The 18,062-nt window shown below is 31.5% G+C and overlaps 1 pseudogene; it reads left to right on the top strand.

The window, feature by feature from the left end:
* The first annotated feature begins 12,100 nt into the window (after positions 1-12,100).
* LOC141644459 (uncharacterized) lies at positions 12,101-16,531 on the top strand (annotated as a pseudogene).
* Positions 16,532-18,062: the final 1,531 nt, after the last annotated feature.

The raw sequence follows: 18,062 nt of genomic DNA, 5'->3' as shown, positions 1-18,062 counted from the left end.
AACCAATGTTGGAATATGTTTATTTCGACATAAATTATTTGTTCCTATTTGTTCAAATTACACATTATACCACCAAGTTTTAGATAATTATAAATCCAAACATTACATTAAAATTAAAATCTTAATTGTTTTGAGTCTATTGACCTTTTCATATCCAATCGAGATTTATAGTCTCGATCGAAAATAGTTGTTTAAAATTAATATTTTGTTTAGTTTAAATGTTTCAAATCGTCTCATTGCCTAAATGATATTGATATTTAACAATTCGTTTGTTTGAAATATTACCTAGTTCTGAAAATGACTATAAATGAAAAGTTATATTTGTACAAAACTCAAGAGTTTGCATGTGATCAAAAAACGTGGATATCAACTAATAACATTAAATCTTTATGTCGTATATATAAATATTAGATGTAAAAGCAATCCGCCTTTTTTGTAAACTTCTGCCGATATAAAACAACAAAGTTAAAATGTTAATGAATTCCCCATCTAGATATATATTTATTTTAATTTACAATTTCAATTAATATATTTTAAAATTTATTTTCAACATTAAATAATTTCACTTCATTATTTTTATATTTTATGTAGACATTTGTTATGTGATGTTAGCGGTTATCTTGTGATTTAGTAATATTCTTAATATTTCAGTGAGTAACATTAATGATTAAATATTTGACAAATTAAATTCTTGGTTAGAAAAACATAGATCAAATGGAGTTTAAATTTTATACAAAATTAAATAGAAATAAAACTAGATTATATATGTATGAAAACTAATTTAATAGATAGTGGAAGCTAAAACTTTCAAAATCGGATGTTAAGAAATAAGACTAATGCGAATGCTAGAAAACGTAAATAAAATATAAGTCTTCATTATGATTAGGGGTATAACCTACAATTGTTATGTGAAATATATGAAATTTAGTAATAAGAGATATAATTTCACTAACCACACAATTTCAATTACGCAAATATGTTAGATAACGTACGTATTATTCAATATGTGTTTTGAACTACAATTTAGAAGAGGAAAAAAATATCCTAATAACTAACATGTCCAAATGTCTTGCAAAGTTTCCACACTTCATCATTTTTACCCCAAGCTGCTCGTGTTTCTTTCTTCTGAAGATGCAAGTATACTATCGTCACTTCTGTTAGAAGATCATGACAATCCTCTCCGACGTTTAACAAAGCGCTACAACATTCTTTTGAAACATTTTTTCCGTTAGCAAATATATATTTAGATATGGCATCTCCACAAGTCCCTAAACTAGTTGCACATTTTTGGAATTCATCGATTGTTGTAGGGCTTGGTGCGGGAGCAGATTCAGCAGCAAACCCGTATTCTACCATTATAAAAAATGGAATTAGGAGTAGAGCCATAGTGATTCGTTTTGACTCCATGATGAAAAGTTAATTTAATTATTTGTATTTTTAGTGCTAATATTGTTTAGCGCCCTTAAAATAGAAATACAAAAGTAGTATAGGGCTAGTTGTTGGAAAACAAAAGCATTCATCGTTCTAATTTATATATGAAGTTTCACATTTAACGTTTTATTCTGCATATAATAAACAGACGTTGTTGCTAATATTTATTTAAAATTAATTAATGTGCATTGTTAAAAACTACGAGTTGCTTTCTTAACTTATCAAATGTTTTTTTAATGATATTATCGTTATGATTTTGTGTGGTTACTTTAGGAGTAATATTTAGTGTAATAAACTAGTTATCTTATTAAACTCGATTGTTAAATATTAACTCAATCTATGATCATTATAAAGAATAAATAAAGACAAATTATCCGACTTATTAAGATCTTTTAAGTCCTTATAGTTCATAACATAAGTATGAAGTAGTTTAATAACCTACACGACTACACCTGTCAAACGGGCCAATCAGGTCGGATCGGGTTAGACTAGGTTGAGTTTGTCACATTATTTGGTTTGTTCGGTTCGAGTCGGTTTTTTTACGGTTTTCAAGTCATCTTCGAGTATGTTGGTTGCGTCATTTCCGGATAAACGGTTCGGGTTATTTTGGGTTAATGGATATGAGATAAGAAATTACACTTTGGATTATTACCTATTGATTTTTTATTTTAACATAAATAATATTAAGTGTGATTACAAATTAGTCATTTCAAGCCTTTTTAGGTCAACTAGAGTTATGTTTTGTCGGGTTATTTTAGGATTGGGTAGTTTCGGATCAGGTCATTTCGTATTGAGTTAGTTACGTGTTCACAAAGCTCGAGTCATGATTAGGTCGGGTCGGGTACGTTCGGGTTTAAGATCACATTACGGTGCTATAGTGTGAGTCAATTTTGTGTCTCGGGTCAACCCTTTTGGGTCTAGTCAATTAGGTCGGGTTGATTTTGCCTAGTCAACTAAAAGTCACATTGCTTTTGATGAATTTACATATTGGTCAGTTGTCCTTTCCTCATATGGAAACAGGTATAATATATGGCAGTAGTAAGACAACATCTATACCATTTTGCTCTCCAATGTTTCATGTGCCTCCTCCTACTTATCCTATGAAATTCTTTCGTGTACTTTGAACTTGACGTCTGATTCCCATCGAGCCTAGCAGGTTCAACCATATGGCATTAGAATATGAACATTTCAAGAATAAATGCGCAAGAGTTTCCCCCTTAGCTTTGGAAAGGAAACACCTATTAACCAATGTTGGAATATGTTTATTTCGACATAAATTATTTGTTCCTATTTGTTCAAATTACACATTATACCACCAAGTTTTAGATAATTATAAATCCAAACATTACATTAAAATTAAAATCTTAATTGTTTTGAGTCTATTGACCTTTTCATATCCAATCGAGAATTATAGTCTCTGATCCGAAAATAGTTGTTTAAAATTAATATTTTGTTTAGTTTAAATGTTTCAAATTGTCTCATTGCCTAAATGATATTGATATTTAACAATTCGTTTGTTTGAAATATTACCGAGTTCTGAAATAATTATAAATGAAAAGTTATATTTGTACAAAACTCAAGAGTTCGCATGTGATGAAAAAGCGTGGATATCAACTAATAACATTAAATCTTTATGTCGTATATATAAATATTAGATGTAAAAGCAATCCGCCTTTTTTTTTAAAACTTCTGCCGATATAAAACAACAAAAATAAAATGTTGATGAATTCCCAATCTAGATATATATTTATTTTAATTTACAATTTCAATTAATATATTTTAAAATTTGTTTTCAACATTAAATAATTTCACTTCATTATTTTTATATTTGCGCAGACATTTGTTATGTGATGTTAGCGGTTATCTTGTGATTTAGTAGTATTCGTAATATTTCAGTGAGTAACATTAATGATTAAATATTTGACAAATTAAATACTTGGTTAGAAAAACATAGATCAAATGGAGTTTAAATTTTATACAAAATTAAATAAAAATAAAACTAGATTATATTTGTATGAAAACTAATTTAATAGATAGTGGAAGCTAAAACTTTCAAAATCGGATGTTAAGAAATAAGACTAATGCGAATGCTAGAAAACGTAAATAAAATATGTCTTCATTATGATTAGGGGTATAACCTACAATTGTTATGTGAAATATATGAAATTTAGTAATAAGAGATATAATTTCACTAACCACACAATTTCAATTATGCATATATGTTAGATAACGTACGTATTATTCAATATGTGTTTTGAACTACAATTTAGAAGAGGAAAAAAATATCCTAATAACTAACATTTCCAAATGTCTTGCAAAGTTGCCACACTTCATCATTTTTACCCCAAGCTGCTCGTGTTTCTTTCTTTGAAGATGCAAGTATACTATCGTCACTTCTGTAAGAAGATCATGACAATCCTCTCCGACGTTTAACAAAGCGCTACATTATTCTTTTGAAACATTTTTTCCGTTAGCAAATATATATTTAGATATGGCATCTCCACAGGTCCCCAAACTAGTTGCACATTTTTGGAATTCATCGATTGTTGTAGGGCTTGGTGCGGGAGCATATTCAGCAGCAAACCCGTATTCTACCATTATAAATAATGGAATTAGGAGTAGAGCCATAGTGATTGGTTTTGACTCCATGATGAAAAGTTAATTTAATTATTTGTATTTTTAGTGCTAATATTGTTTAGCGCCCTTAAAATAGAAATACAAAAGTAGTATAGGGCTAGTTGTTGGAAAACTAAAGCATTCATCATTCTAATTTATATATGAAGTTTCACATTTAACGTTTTATTCTGCATATAATAAACAGACGTTGTTGCTAATATTTATTTAAAATTAATTAATGTGCATTGTTAATAACTACGAGTTACTTTCTTAACTTATCAAATGCATTTTTAATGATATTATCGTTATAATTTTGTGTGGTTACTTTAGGAGTAATATTTAGTGTAATAAACTAGTTATCTTATTAAACTCGATTGTTAAATATTAACTCAATCTATGATCATTATATAGAATAAATAAAGACAAATTATCCGACAAATTAAGATCTTTTAACTCCTTCTCGATCATAACATAAGTATGAAGTAGTTTAACAACCTACACGACTACACCTGTCAAACGGGCCAATCAGGTCGGATCGGGTTAGGCTAGGTTGAGTTTGTCACATTATTTGGTTTGTTCGGTTTGAGTCGGTTTTTTTACGGTTTTCAAGTCATCTTCGAGTATGTTACCTATTGATTTTTTATTTTAACATAAATAAAAAATTACACTTTGGATTGTTACCTATTGATTTTTTAGTTTAACATAAATAATATTAAGTGTGATTACAAATTAGTCATTTCAAGTCTTTTTGGTTCAACTAGAGTTATGTTTTGTCGGGTTATTTTAGGATTGGGTAGTTTCGGATCGGGTCATTTCGTATTGAGTTAGTTACGTGTTAACAAAGCTCGTGTCATGTTTAGGTCGGGTCGGGTACGTTCGCGTTTAGGATCACATTACGGTGCTATAGTGCGAGTCAATTTTGTATCTCGGGTCAACCCTTTTGGGTCTAGTCAATTAGGTCGGGTTGATTTTACCTAGTCAACTAAAAGTCACATTGCTTTTGATGAATTTACATATTGGTCAGTTGTCATTTTCTCGTATGGAAACAGATATAATAGATGGCAGTAGTAAGACAACATCTATACCATTTTGCTCTCCAATGTTTCCTGTGCCTCCTCCTACTTATCCTATGAAACTCTTTCGTGTACTCTGAACTTGACGTCTAATTCCCATCGAGCCTAACAGGTTCAACCATATGGCATTAGAAAATGAACATTGAAGACTAAATGCGCAAGAGTTTCCCCCTTAGCTTTGGGAAGGAAACACTTATTAACCAATGTTGGAATATGTTTATTTCGACATAAATTATTTGTTTCAATTTGTTCAAATTACACATTATACCAAGTTTCAGATAATTATAAATCCAAACATTTCATTAAAATTAAAATCTTAGTTATTTTGAGTCTATTGACCTTTTCATATCCAGTCGAGATTTATAGTCTCTGATCCGAAAATAGTTGATTAAAATTAATATTTTGTTTAGTTTAAATATTTCAAATCGTCTCATTGCCTAAATGATATTGATATTTAACAATTCGTTTGTTTGAAATATTACCGAGTACTGAAATGATGATAAATGAAAAGTTATATTTGTACATGACTCAAGAGTTCGCATGTGATCAAAAAGCGTGGATATCAACTAATAACATTAAATCTTTATGTCGTATATGTAAATATTAGATGTAATAGCAATCCACCTTTTCTTTTAAACTTCTGCCGATATAAAACATCAAAGTTAAAATGTTGATGAATTCCTCATCCAGATATATATTTATTTTAATTTTCAATTTCAATTCATATATTTTAAAATTTATTTTCAACATTAAATAATTTCACTTCATTATATTTATATTTGCGTAGTCATTTGTTATGTAATGTTAGCGGTTATCTTGTGATTTAGTAATATTCGTAATATTTCAGTGAGTAACATTAATGATTAAATATTTGACAAATTAAATATTTGGTTAGAAAAACATAGATCAAATGGAGTTTACATTTTATACAAAATTAAATAGAAATAAAACTAGATTATATATGTATGAAAACTAATTTAATAGATAGTGGAAGCTAAAACTTTCAAAATCGGATGTTAAGAAATAAGACTAATGCGAATGCTAGAAAACGTAAATAAAATATAAGTCTTCATTATGATTAGGAGGTATAACCTATAATTGTTATGTGAAATATATTAAATTTAGTAATAAGAGATATAATTTCACTAACCACACAATTTCAATTATGCAAATATGTTAGATAACGTACGTATTATTCAATATGTATTTCGAACTACAATTTAGAAGAGAAAAAAAATATCCTAATAACTAACATGTCCAAAAGTCTTGCAAAGTTGCCACACTTCATCATTTTTACCCCAAGCTGCTCGTGTTTCTTTCTTCTGTAGATGCAAGTATACTATCGTCACTTCTGTTAGAAGATCATGACAATCCTCTCCGACGTTTAACAAAGCGCTACAACATTCTTTTGAAACATTTTTTCCGTTAGCAAATATATATTTAGATATGGCATCCCCACAAGTCCCTAAACTAGTTGCACATTTTTGGAATTCATCGATTGTTGTAGGGCTTGGTGCGGGAGCAGATTCAGTAGCAAATCCGTATTCTACCATTATAATGGAATTAGGAGTAGAGCCATAGTGATTGGTTTTGACTCGATGATAAAAAGTTAATTTAATTATTTGTATTTTTAGTTCTAATATATTTTAGCGCCCTTAAAATAAAATTAGAAAAGTAGTATAGGGCTAGTTGCTGGAAAACAAAAGCATTCATCATTCTAATTTATATATGAAGTTTCACATTTAACGTTTTATTCTGCATATAATAAACATACGTTAATTAATGTGCATTGTAAATAACTACGAGTTTGTTTCTTAACTTATCAAATATTTTTTTAATGATATTATCTTCATAATTTTGTGTGGTTACTTTAGGAGTAATATTTAGTGTAATAAACAAGTTATCTTATTAATTAACTCAATCTATGATCATTATAAAGAATAAATAAAGACAAATTATCCGACTTATTAAGATCTTTTAACTCCTTATAGTTCATAACATAAGTATGAATTAGTTTAATAACCTACACGACTACACCTGTCAAACGGGCCAATCAGGTCGGATCGGGTTAGGCTAGGTTGAGTTTGTCACATTATTTGGTTTGTTCGGTTCGAGTCGATTTTTTTACGGTTTTCAAGTCATCTTCGAGTATGTTGGTTGCATCATTTTCGGATCAAACAGTTCGGGTTATTTTGGGTTAATGGTTATGAGATAAGAAATTACACTTTGGATTGTTACCTATTGATTTTTTATTTTAACATAAATAATATTAAGTGTGATTACAAATTAGTCATTTCAAGTCTTTTTGGGTCAACTAGAGTTATGTTTTGTCGGGTTATTTTAGGATTGGGTGGTTTCGGATCGGGTCATTTCGTATTGAGTTAGTTAAGTGTTAACAAAGCTCGTGTCATGTTTAGGACGGGTCGGGTACGTTCGGGTTTAGGATCACATTACGGTGCTATAGTGCGAGTCAATTTTGTGTCTCAGGTCAACCCTTTTGGGTCTAGTCAATTAGGTTGGGTTGATTTTGCCTAGTCAACTAAAAGTCACATTGCTTTTGATGAATTTACATATTGGTCAGTTGTCCTTTCCTCATATGGAAACGGATATAATAGATGGCAGTAGTAAGACAACATCTATACCATTTTGCTCTCCAATGTTTCCTATGCCTCCTCCTACGTATCCTATGAAATTCTTTCGTGTACTCTGAACTTGACGTCTAATTCCCATCGAGCCTAACAGATTCAACCATATGGCATTAGAAAATGAACATTTGAAGACTAAATGCGCAAGAGTTTCCCCCTTAGCTTTGCGAAGGAAATACCTATTAACCAATATTGGAATATGTTTATTTCGACATAAATTATTTGTTCCAATTTGTTCAAATTACACATTATACCAAGTTTTAAATAATTATAAATCCAAACATTACATTAAAATTAAATTCTTAGTTATTTCGAGTCTATTGACCTTTTCATATCCAATCGAAATTTATAGTCTCTGTTCTGAAAATAGTTGATTAAAATTAATAATTTGTTTAGTTTAAATGTTTCAAATCGTCTCATTGCCTAAATGATATTGATATTTAACAATTCGTTTGTTTGAAATATTACCGAGTACTGAAATGATGATAAATGAAAAGTTATATTTGTACATAACCCAAGAGTTCTCATGTGATCAAAAAGCGTGGATATCAACTAATAACATTAAATCTTTATGTCGTATATGTAAATATTAGATGTAAAATTAATCCGCCTTTTTTTAAATCTTCTGCGGATATAAAACAACAAAGTTAAAATGTTGATGAATTTCCCATCTAGATATATATTTATTTGAATTTACAATTTCAATTCATATATTTTAAAATTTGTTTTCAAGATTAAATAATTTCACTTCATTATTTTTATATTTGTGCAGACATTTCTTATGTAATGTCAGCGGTTATTTTGTGATTTAGTAATATTCGTAATATTTCAGTGAGTAATATTAATGATTAAATATTTGACAGATTAAATACTTGGTTAGAAAACATAGATCAAATGGAGTTTACATTTTATACGAAATTAAATAGAAATAAAACTAGATTATATGTATGAAAACTAATTTAATAGATAATGGAAGCTAAAACTTTCAAAACCGGATGTTAAGAAATAAGACTAATGCAAATGCTAGAAAACGTAAATAAAATATAAGTCTTCATTATGATTAAGGGGTATAACCTACAATTGTTATGTGAAATATATGAAATTTAGTAATAGGAGATATAATTTCACTAACCACACAATTTCAATTTTGCAAATATGTTAGTTAACGTACGTATTATTCCATATGTGTTTTGAACTACAATTTAGAAGAGAAAAAATATCCTAATAACTAACATGTCCAAATGTCTTGCAAAGTTGTCACACTTCATTATTTTTACCCCAAGCTGCTCGTATTTCTTTCTTCTGAAGATGCAAGTATACTATCGTCACTTCTGTTAGAAGATCATGACAATCCTCTCCGACGTTTAACAAAGCGCTACAACATTCTTTTGAAACATTTTTCCGTTAGCAAATATATATTTAGATATGGCATCTCCACAAGTCCCTAAACTAGTTGCACATTTTTGGAATTCATCGATTGTTGTAGGGCTTGATGTAGGAGCAGATTCAGCAGCAATACTTTATCCTACCATTATAAATAATGGAATTAGGAGTAGAGCCATAATGATTGGGTTTGACTCCATGATGAAAAGTTAATTTAATTATTTGTAGTTTTAGTGCTAATAATTAGCACTCTTAAAATTGAAATACAAAAGAAGTATATGGCTAGTTGTTGGAAAACAAAAGCATTCATCGTTCTAGTTTATATATGAAGTTTCACATTTAACGTTTTATTCTGCATATATAATAAACATACGTTGCTAATATTTATTTAAAGTTAATTAATGTGCATTGTTAATAACTACGAGTTTGTTTCTTAACTTATCACATGTTTTTTTAATGATATTATCTTCATAATTTTGTGTGGTTACTTTGGGAGTAATATTTAGAGTAAGAAACAAGTTACCTTGTTAAACTCGATTGTTAAACATCTATAAAACTAATTAAAAGACTAACTAAAATAATGTGACATGACAAGTTTTAATGTGACATGACAATTTTTAATGTGACATGACAAATTAATGTGACATGGATTATTAATTTATTATTATATGACATTGATTTAATTATATATATATATATATATATATATATATATATATATATATATATATATATATATATATATATATATATATATATATATATATATAGATAGATAGATAGATAGATAGATAGATAGATAGATAGATAGATAGAGAGAGAGAGAGAGAGATAGAGAGAGAGAGAGAGAGAGAGAGAGAGAGAGAGAGAGAGAGGGGTTCTCATAAGGCCCTTACATCTTATGAGTCCCTAAGTCCTTATAAGGACTTTAGGATGGAAGGAATGGAGGGATGAGATTACATCTCATTCAAGGGTCACAAATGAACCTCCCTAATCTTCTTCCCTAATTCTGTATAACTCCTCCTAATTTTGTATAACTCTTCCACCATTCTAATCTCCCTACCTACTTTCTCATTATTCATTCTTTCACACTTCTCTCATACACTCATTCTCTCTCATCTTTCTCTCATTCTCTCAAAAAAAAAAAACCAAATCAACAAAAAAAAAACCAACAAAAAAAAACCAAAAAAAAAACAATAACAACTTCATCGACAACAGTACAACACCACCATAACAAACCACCCTTCCACCACCATTCACCACCACCATACCGTCCTCCCTCCTTTACTCACACAACCACGCGCCTCACCTCACCACCACGGCCCTACCGTCAACCCCCCGACACCAACAATCCCACCCGCAACAACCACACACACACCACATACCTACACTAACCACCACCACCGTGGCCGCCACCACTACCACTGTGCCGGCCTGAACACGGTGGTTTCAAGAGTGGCCACCATGCCGGCAGCCACCACCCACAACAGAGGCAATAACCGCAACAACAGCCGCGATATCAACAACCATAACCAACCCGACATCCCTCTTTCTCTCCCATTTTCCGCCACCTACAGCCACCTTCACAGCCACCCAGAACCACCACTCGACTCATCTCACCACCCTCGACCTAGATCTGTCCATACCCAGACCCAAACCAACCCGCAACCCCTTCAAAAACGAAGCCCTAAACCCGCAACTCCTCTCACATTGTAACACCATACACCATATCCCCTTCAAAACCCGCAACCCATTTTCTCGTTTTTTGTTTTGTTTTTTGTGTTTTTGTTATTTGGTTCATGTAAATGGTTTCCAGATCTGGTTTTTTAATTTTTGTGTTTTTGTTATTTGGTTTTTTAATTCTTTAATTAGCTTGTGTTTATCTCGTTTTTTTTTAGTGTTTTTTCAGATTTACTTTATTTTGTTATTGTTATTTGGTTTTTTAATTTTTGTTGGTTATTGATGGTTTGTTATTTAATTTGTTCAGATTTAATAATTGTTGATTAATTACGATTTTTCATATTTATTTGGTTTTTATAAAAGTTATACTATTTACGACTAAAGTTATACACTTAAAACATTAAAGTTATACTATTTACGACTAAAGTTATTGATACGGGAGTAAGTGATCAATTATTATTTGACGTAAATGACAAAGAAGTTCTTTTAAGTACAACAAATTGGACTTATTTATTTGGGGTGAATTCAAGTCTAAGTCATATTGCGTTGATTAATGAGGATTATTTTAATGGACCAATCGCTTAATAGAAGTGATTGGAAAACTCCTTATCTTCTCAACATATTGTTGACATATTAAATAAAGTAGGGAGTTTCTTTAGTAATTTAAGTATGGGAGTTTACAAAACTTAAGATGCAGAGTTATCTCAGTGCAACGCATTTCAAGTTGGATGAAAACAGAAGGCTTATTCAATTGAGTTAATTGTGGTAACTCATGAAGTTTTAGTAATCTCGCAAGTTTATTTGAGATAAATAAATTACATATGTTAAATGTAATAAGTGTTGTACGTTTTCATGTTTACGTACATTCATTTCGTAAATCACTATAAATAAGTGATGTTGTAATTGATTATAATCATCAAATTTTCAATACAAATTACACATTGAAGTTCTCGTTGAATTTTAATACAAGAGTTGAGAAGTAATTCAATTCTATTTTGGTTTTCTAGCTGCGGTTGGTGAAATCAAGCGTTTAATTATTAGGCAAGGTCGTCTATTATTAAGCACCCCATTTTGTATAAATTCAAGGTCGAATTTATGCAATCATATCTTTAATTTTTATTTTCTATTTAATTATAAATATAAAACCCACAAAAAAAAGTGCTTTATTTATATATTTCCACTTTGTGGAAACCATAAAATATTTAACGCTTCCGCTAACGTATCATCTGGTATCAGAGCTTCGGCTCTTGATTTCCTAACCAAGTGATAATAATGGTGAACGGTGACGGTGACGAAGATGCAAATGCAAGGCGTGATAGGGAGATTGCTGTCCTTCTTGAAAACTTCCATTCGCAAGCTACAGTCTTAGAAGAATTACGAGACTTGGTCCTCAAGGATCGTAGTAGTAGATCACCTCCGCAACGTTACGAAGAACCAAGGCGCAATATCGATGATCTCAAAGTAAATGAATTGCCAGAATTCAATGGAGGAACAGATCCGGAAAATTATTTGGAGTGGGAACGTAAGATTGAACGTATGTTTGAATTTAAAGATCTCAACGATGAAAAATGCTGCAAGTATGCTATCTTAAAGCTTGTGAGAAATGCATCACTTTGGTATGAGAATTTAAAAATTCAAAGAGCACGTGAAAACAAAGAAAAGATAAATTCTTGGGAGACCTTAAAACGCAAATTGCGTAAAAGGTATGTTCCAAAAAATTACAAACAAGATCTTTATCGAAGGGCCGCTGATTTGGTTCAAGGATCTTTAATTGTGCATGAATACATTTCTGAATTTGAGAAAGTTACTATGATGTGTGATGTGAATGAACTAGAAGAACAAAAGATGGCACGATTTATGAGAGGCTTAAATCGACCTATTGCAAATGTAGTCAATATGTATCCATATGTTTCTTTTGATGATCTATGTTCATTATCTCATAAAGTTGAGAAACAACAAAAGACTGCTCGTACCGCTTCATTTGGTACTAAAAGCACAACTTGGAGTAAGAATGAAGGTACATCAAAATTTGGAGGTTCTGGCTCGAGTTCTAAACCTCAATTACCACCCAAACCAGAAGCTGTTAGTTCACATGCAAAGGGTAAAGAGCGTGACTTGAGTAAAATTCGTTGTTTTAAATGTCAAGGCTTTGGTCACTATCAAAGCGAGTGCCCAAACAAACGTATTGTTACTTTACGTGATGCAATTGAAATAAGGGATGAGATATATGAAGAATTAGAAGAACAGGAAGAAGAAGAAGTTGAAACAGATGAGGAAATTGAAACTGAGGGATTTGAGGCTCCTATTGGAGGGGAGTCTTTGGTAATTCGACGCTCTTTACATGCCAAACTTGAACCTATTGATACTGAAAAAAGGGAGCAACTTTTTCACACTCGATGTCTTGTAAAAGGTAAATGGTGTAATGTGATAATTGATGGGGGAAGCTGCACAAATGTTGCTTCAACTGAAATGGTGAACAAGCTGTCTTTGAACACTCATAATAATCCTAAACCTTATAAACTTCATTGGTTGAATGATGGTAATGAGGTAAAAGTAACAAAACAAACTCTTGTGAATTTTGCTATGGGTTCTTACGAAGATGAAATATTGTGTGACGTGGTGCCTATGGATGCTTGTCATCTCTTATTAGGTCGTCCTTGGCAATCTGACCGTGATGTCACTCACAGGGGACCCTCTAATGTGTATTCCTTATTGGTTGGTGGTAAGAAAATCGAATTGAAACCTATGTCTCCTAAAGACATAAGAACCACTATGAGTAAGAGTAAGAAACCAGGCTTAATAACAATTGCAAGTGCTAAAGATTTTGACAGGGAATTGAATAAAGGAGGCCAAGTTTTCGCTATTTTTTGTCAAAGAGGGAGAAAATGAAAAAAATAGTTCTTTGGAGGTGCAACCTTTACTCCAACCCCTGATGGAGAAATTTCATGATGTATTTCCGGAAGATCTACCACCAGGCCTTCCACCAATGAGAGGAATTGAGCATCAAATTGATTTGATTCCCGGTGCTGCATTACCTAACAAAGCACCTTATAGATGCAATCCCGATGATACAAAGGAGTTACAAAGGCAAATTGAGGAACTTATGGAGCGTGGTTATGTGCGAGAAAGTTTAAGTCCGTGTGCAGTACCTGCACTTCTTGTTCCAAAGAAAGACGGTACGTGGCGTATGTGTATTGATAGTAGAGCTGTCAACAATATTACTATCAAATATCGTTTTCCTATTCCTCGTTTGGATGATATGCTTGATGAGTTACATGGGTCAGTTATATTTTCCAAGATTGATTTGCGTAGTGGCTATCAGCAAATCAGAATGCGTGAAGGAGACGAATGGAAAACGTCATTTAAGACAAAACAGGGTTTATATGAGTGGTTGGTTATGCCATTTGGGCTTACTAACGCACCTAGCACATTTATGCGATTGATGAATGAGGTATTGAGATCTTTCATTGGTAAATTTGTTGTGGTTTACCTTGATGATATCCTTGTGTACAGCAAAAATACGGAAGAACACTTGAACCATTTGCAGCAAGTGTTTGAAGTCTTAAGGAAGCAAAAATTATATGCCAAGTTGGAGAAATGTAGTTTTATGGTGCCTAGTGTTGTGTTTCTTGGATATGTGGTATCGAAAGATGGAGTTGCCGTTGACCAATCAAAAGTTGAAGCTATTCATTCATGGCCTACACCAACAAATGTGACAGAAGTAAGATCATTTCATGGTTTAGCTTCTTTTTATCGTCGATTTATTCGCAATTTCAGCACTATTATGAGTCCTATAACTGAATGTTTCAAGAAAGGATCATTTGGATGGAACGACCAAGCTCAACGTGCATTTGATGAGGTAAAGCGAAAGTTATGTGAAACACCTATCCTAGCATTACCTGATTTTTCTAATCCATTTGAAGTTGAATGTGACGCTAGTGGAGTGGGTATTGGAGCTGTTTTGCTTCAAGGTGGACGCCCAATTGCTTACTTTTCTGAAAAACTTGGTGGAGCAAGATGCAATTATTTGACATATGATAAGGAATTTTACGCAATTGTGAGAGCTCTTGATCATTGGAGTCATTATTTGAGGCCTAATCATTTTGTGTTACATTCTGATCATGAAGCATTGAAACATATAAATGGCCAACACAAGCTTAACTCACGCCATGCTAAGTGGGTTGAATTTTTGCAGTCCTTTAATTTTTCATCAAAATATAAGGATGGTAAAAGTAATGTCGTCGCTGATGCATTGTCTAGGCGTTATACGCTCCTGACTACACTTAATGTGAGACTTCTTGGATTTGAGATGTTAAAAGCTTACTACAAGAACGGCGTGGATTTTGCTGATATTGTTTCTACATGTAAACATGGTGTTCTGAAAGACGACTCACTACAAGATGATTTTCTTTTTAAAAGGAACCGCTTGTGTGTTCCTAAATGTCCAGTGCGTGAGTTATTAGTACGAGAAGCTCATGGAGGAGGTGTTGCAGGTCACTTTGGTGTTTCTAAAACACTTGATATTTTACATGAACATTTTATTGGCCGAAGATGCAGGGAGATGTTCAAAGTTTAATTGCTAAATGTGTTACATGTCAAATGGCTAAGAGCAAATTCACACCTGGAAAGTATTTGCCATTGCCTATTCCCAAGAATCCATGGGAAGATATTTCGATGGATTTCATTGTTGCTCTCCCTAGGACACCAAGAGGGAAGTATGCAATTATGGTGGTTGTCGATCGATTTTCTAAAATGGCCCATTTCATTGCTTGCCATAAAAATGATGATGCCTCACATGTTGCTGATTTGTATTTTCGCGAGATAGTTCGTTTACATGGGATACCTAAAGCCATTGTTTCTGATCGAGACTCTAAGTTTTTGAGCTATTTCTGGAATACTCTATGGAGAAAGTTGGGTACCAAGTTATTATTTAGTACTTCACACCACCCGCAAACGGATGGGCAAACTGAAGTTACTAACCGAATTTTGGGTACTTTGCTTCGAGGTTTGGTGAGTAAAACACAAAGGGATTGGGATTTAAAGTTAGCTCATGCTGAGTTTGCTTATAACAGGTCACCTACATTTGCTACTAAGCATTCTCCATTTGAAGTTGCTTATGGTATTAATCCATATTTACCACTTGATTTAATTCCTTTGCCAAAAGATGAAATAATTCACAAGGATGCCGAGGCAAAACTAAAGTCTATGATGGAGTTACATGAACAAGTCCGCAAGAGAATTGAGGTTGTTAATGAAACATACAAGAGAAAAGCTAACAAGCACCGAAAGCCCAAAGTGTTCGATAATGGTGATTTGGTTTGGTTACATCTTAGAAAAGAAAGATTTCCAAGTAAAAGGAAAAACAAGTTAATGCCTCGAGCAGAAGGTCCATATAAAATTATTGAGCGTGTGAATGATAATGCTTACAAGTTAGAGTTACCAGGTGATTACGGTGTTCATGCTACATTCAATGTTGGTGATTTATCTCCTTACTTAGATGATGACGGTCTTGCAGAATTGAGGTCAATTTCTTTTCAAGAGGGAGAGGATGATACGGGAGTAAGTGATCAATTATTATTTGACGTAAATGACAAAGAAGTTCTTTTAAGTACAACAAATTGGACTTATTTATTTGGGGTGAATTCAAGTCTAAGTCATATTGCGTTGATTAATGAGGATTATTTTAATGGACCAATCGCTTAATGGAAGTGATTGGAAAACTCCTTATCTTCTCAACATATTGTTGACATATTAAATAAAGTAGGGAGTTTCTTTAGTAATTTAAGTATGGGAGTTTACAAAACATAAGATGCAGAGTTATCTCAGTGCAACGCATTTCAAGTTGGATGAAAACAGAAGGCTTATTCAATTGAGTTAATTGTGGTAACTCATGAAGTTTTAGTAATCTCGCAAGTTTATTTGAGATAAATAAATTACATATGTTAAATGTAATAAGTGTTGTACGTTTTCATGTTTACGTACATTCATTTCTTAAATCACTATAAATAAGTGATGTTGTAATTGATTATAATCATCAAATTTTCAATACAAATTACACATTGAAGTTCTCGTTGAATTTTAATACAAGAGTTGAGAAGTAATTCAATTCTATTTTGATTTTCTAGCTGCGGTTGGTGAAATCAAGCGTTTAATTATTAGGCAAGGTCGTCTATTATTAAGCACCCCATTTTGTATAAATTCAAGGTCGAATTTATGCAATCATATCTTTAATTTTTATTTTCTATTTAATTATAAATATAAAACCCACAAAAAAAAGTGCTTTATTTATATATTTCCACTTTGTGGAAACCATAAAATATATTGTCGCTAACGTATCAGTTATACCCTTAAAACATAAAAGTTATACAATTTACGACTAAAGTTATACCCTTTAAACATTAAAGTTAAACTATTTATGACAACAGTTATACATTTTATGACTAAAGTTATACATTTTATGACTAAAGTTGTACATTTTATGACTAAAGTTATACCCTTGAAACATTAAAGTTACAATTTTTATGACTAAAGTTATACATATTGTCGATTAAAGTTATACACTGCGTGCATTAAAGTTATACACACGATATATAAATTTTTTGAGAATTTGGTTAGACTATTATTTTTTTTTTGAGAATTTGGTTTGTGGGATGTCTTTCGGTTTTTTTTTCATTATTTTTTTTGGCCTTTTTTCAGTGTTTACATATTATGTTTTTTTTTTAGATAAGGATTTTTGTTTTTCTAGTATTGTTGGTTTGGATTTTGGTTTTTTCTTTTATTAAAGTTTGATTTTTTTTTTTATTATTTATTTTTTTCAGATCTACTTTTTTCAGTCCACTATATTTTTTTGTTAGATTATTTATTATTGTATTGTATTTTCTAATTTTTGATCTTTGTTGTTTTTAATTTCTAATTTCTTATTTTTCAAGTTTCATATTTTGGGCTTAAGTTATACAATAATCAAAATAAAGTTATACTATTAACTACTAAAGTTATACATTGTATAAATTGAAGTTACACAAATTTTGGACTAAAGTTCTACATCTTGTCTATTAAAGTTATACACTGGGTGCATTAAAGTTATACATCTTGTCTATTAAAGTTATACACTGCGTGCATTAAAGTTATACAATTTTGGACTAAAGTTATACAATTTTGGACTAAAGTTATACGCTTAAAATATTAAATCTCTTATTCTTCTCATTTCTCTTCATTTTTGGACTAAAGTTGCGCT

The sequence above is a fragment of the Silene latifolia genome, chromosome 1 (genome assembly GCF_048544455.1).
Source record: "Silene latifolia isolate original U9 population chromosome 1, ASM4854445v1, whole genome shotgun sequence".
Classification (NCBI taxonomy): Eukaryota; Viridiplantae; Streptophyta; class Magnoliopsida; order Caryophyllales; family Caryophyllaceae; genus Silene; species Silene latifolia.
The sequence above is the reverse complement of the archived record's forward strand: the minus strand, read 5'-3'. Positions and strand labels throughout refer to the sequence as shown.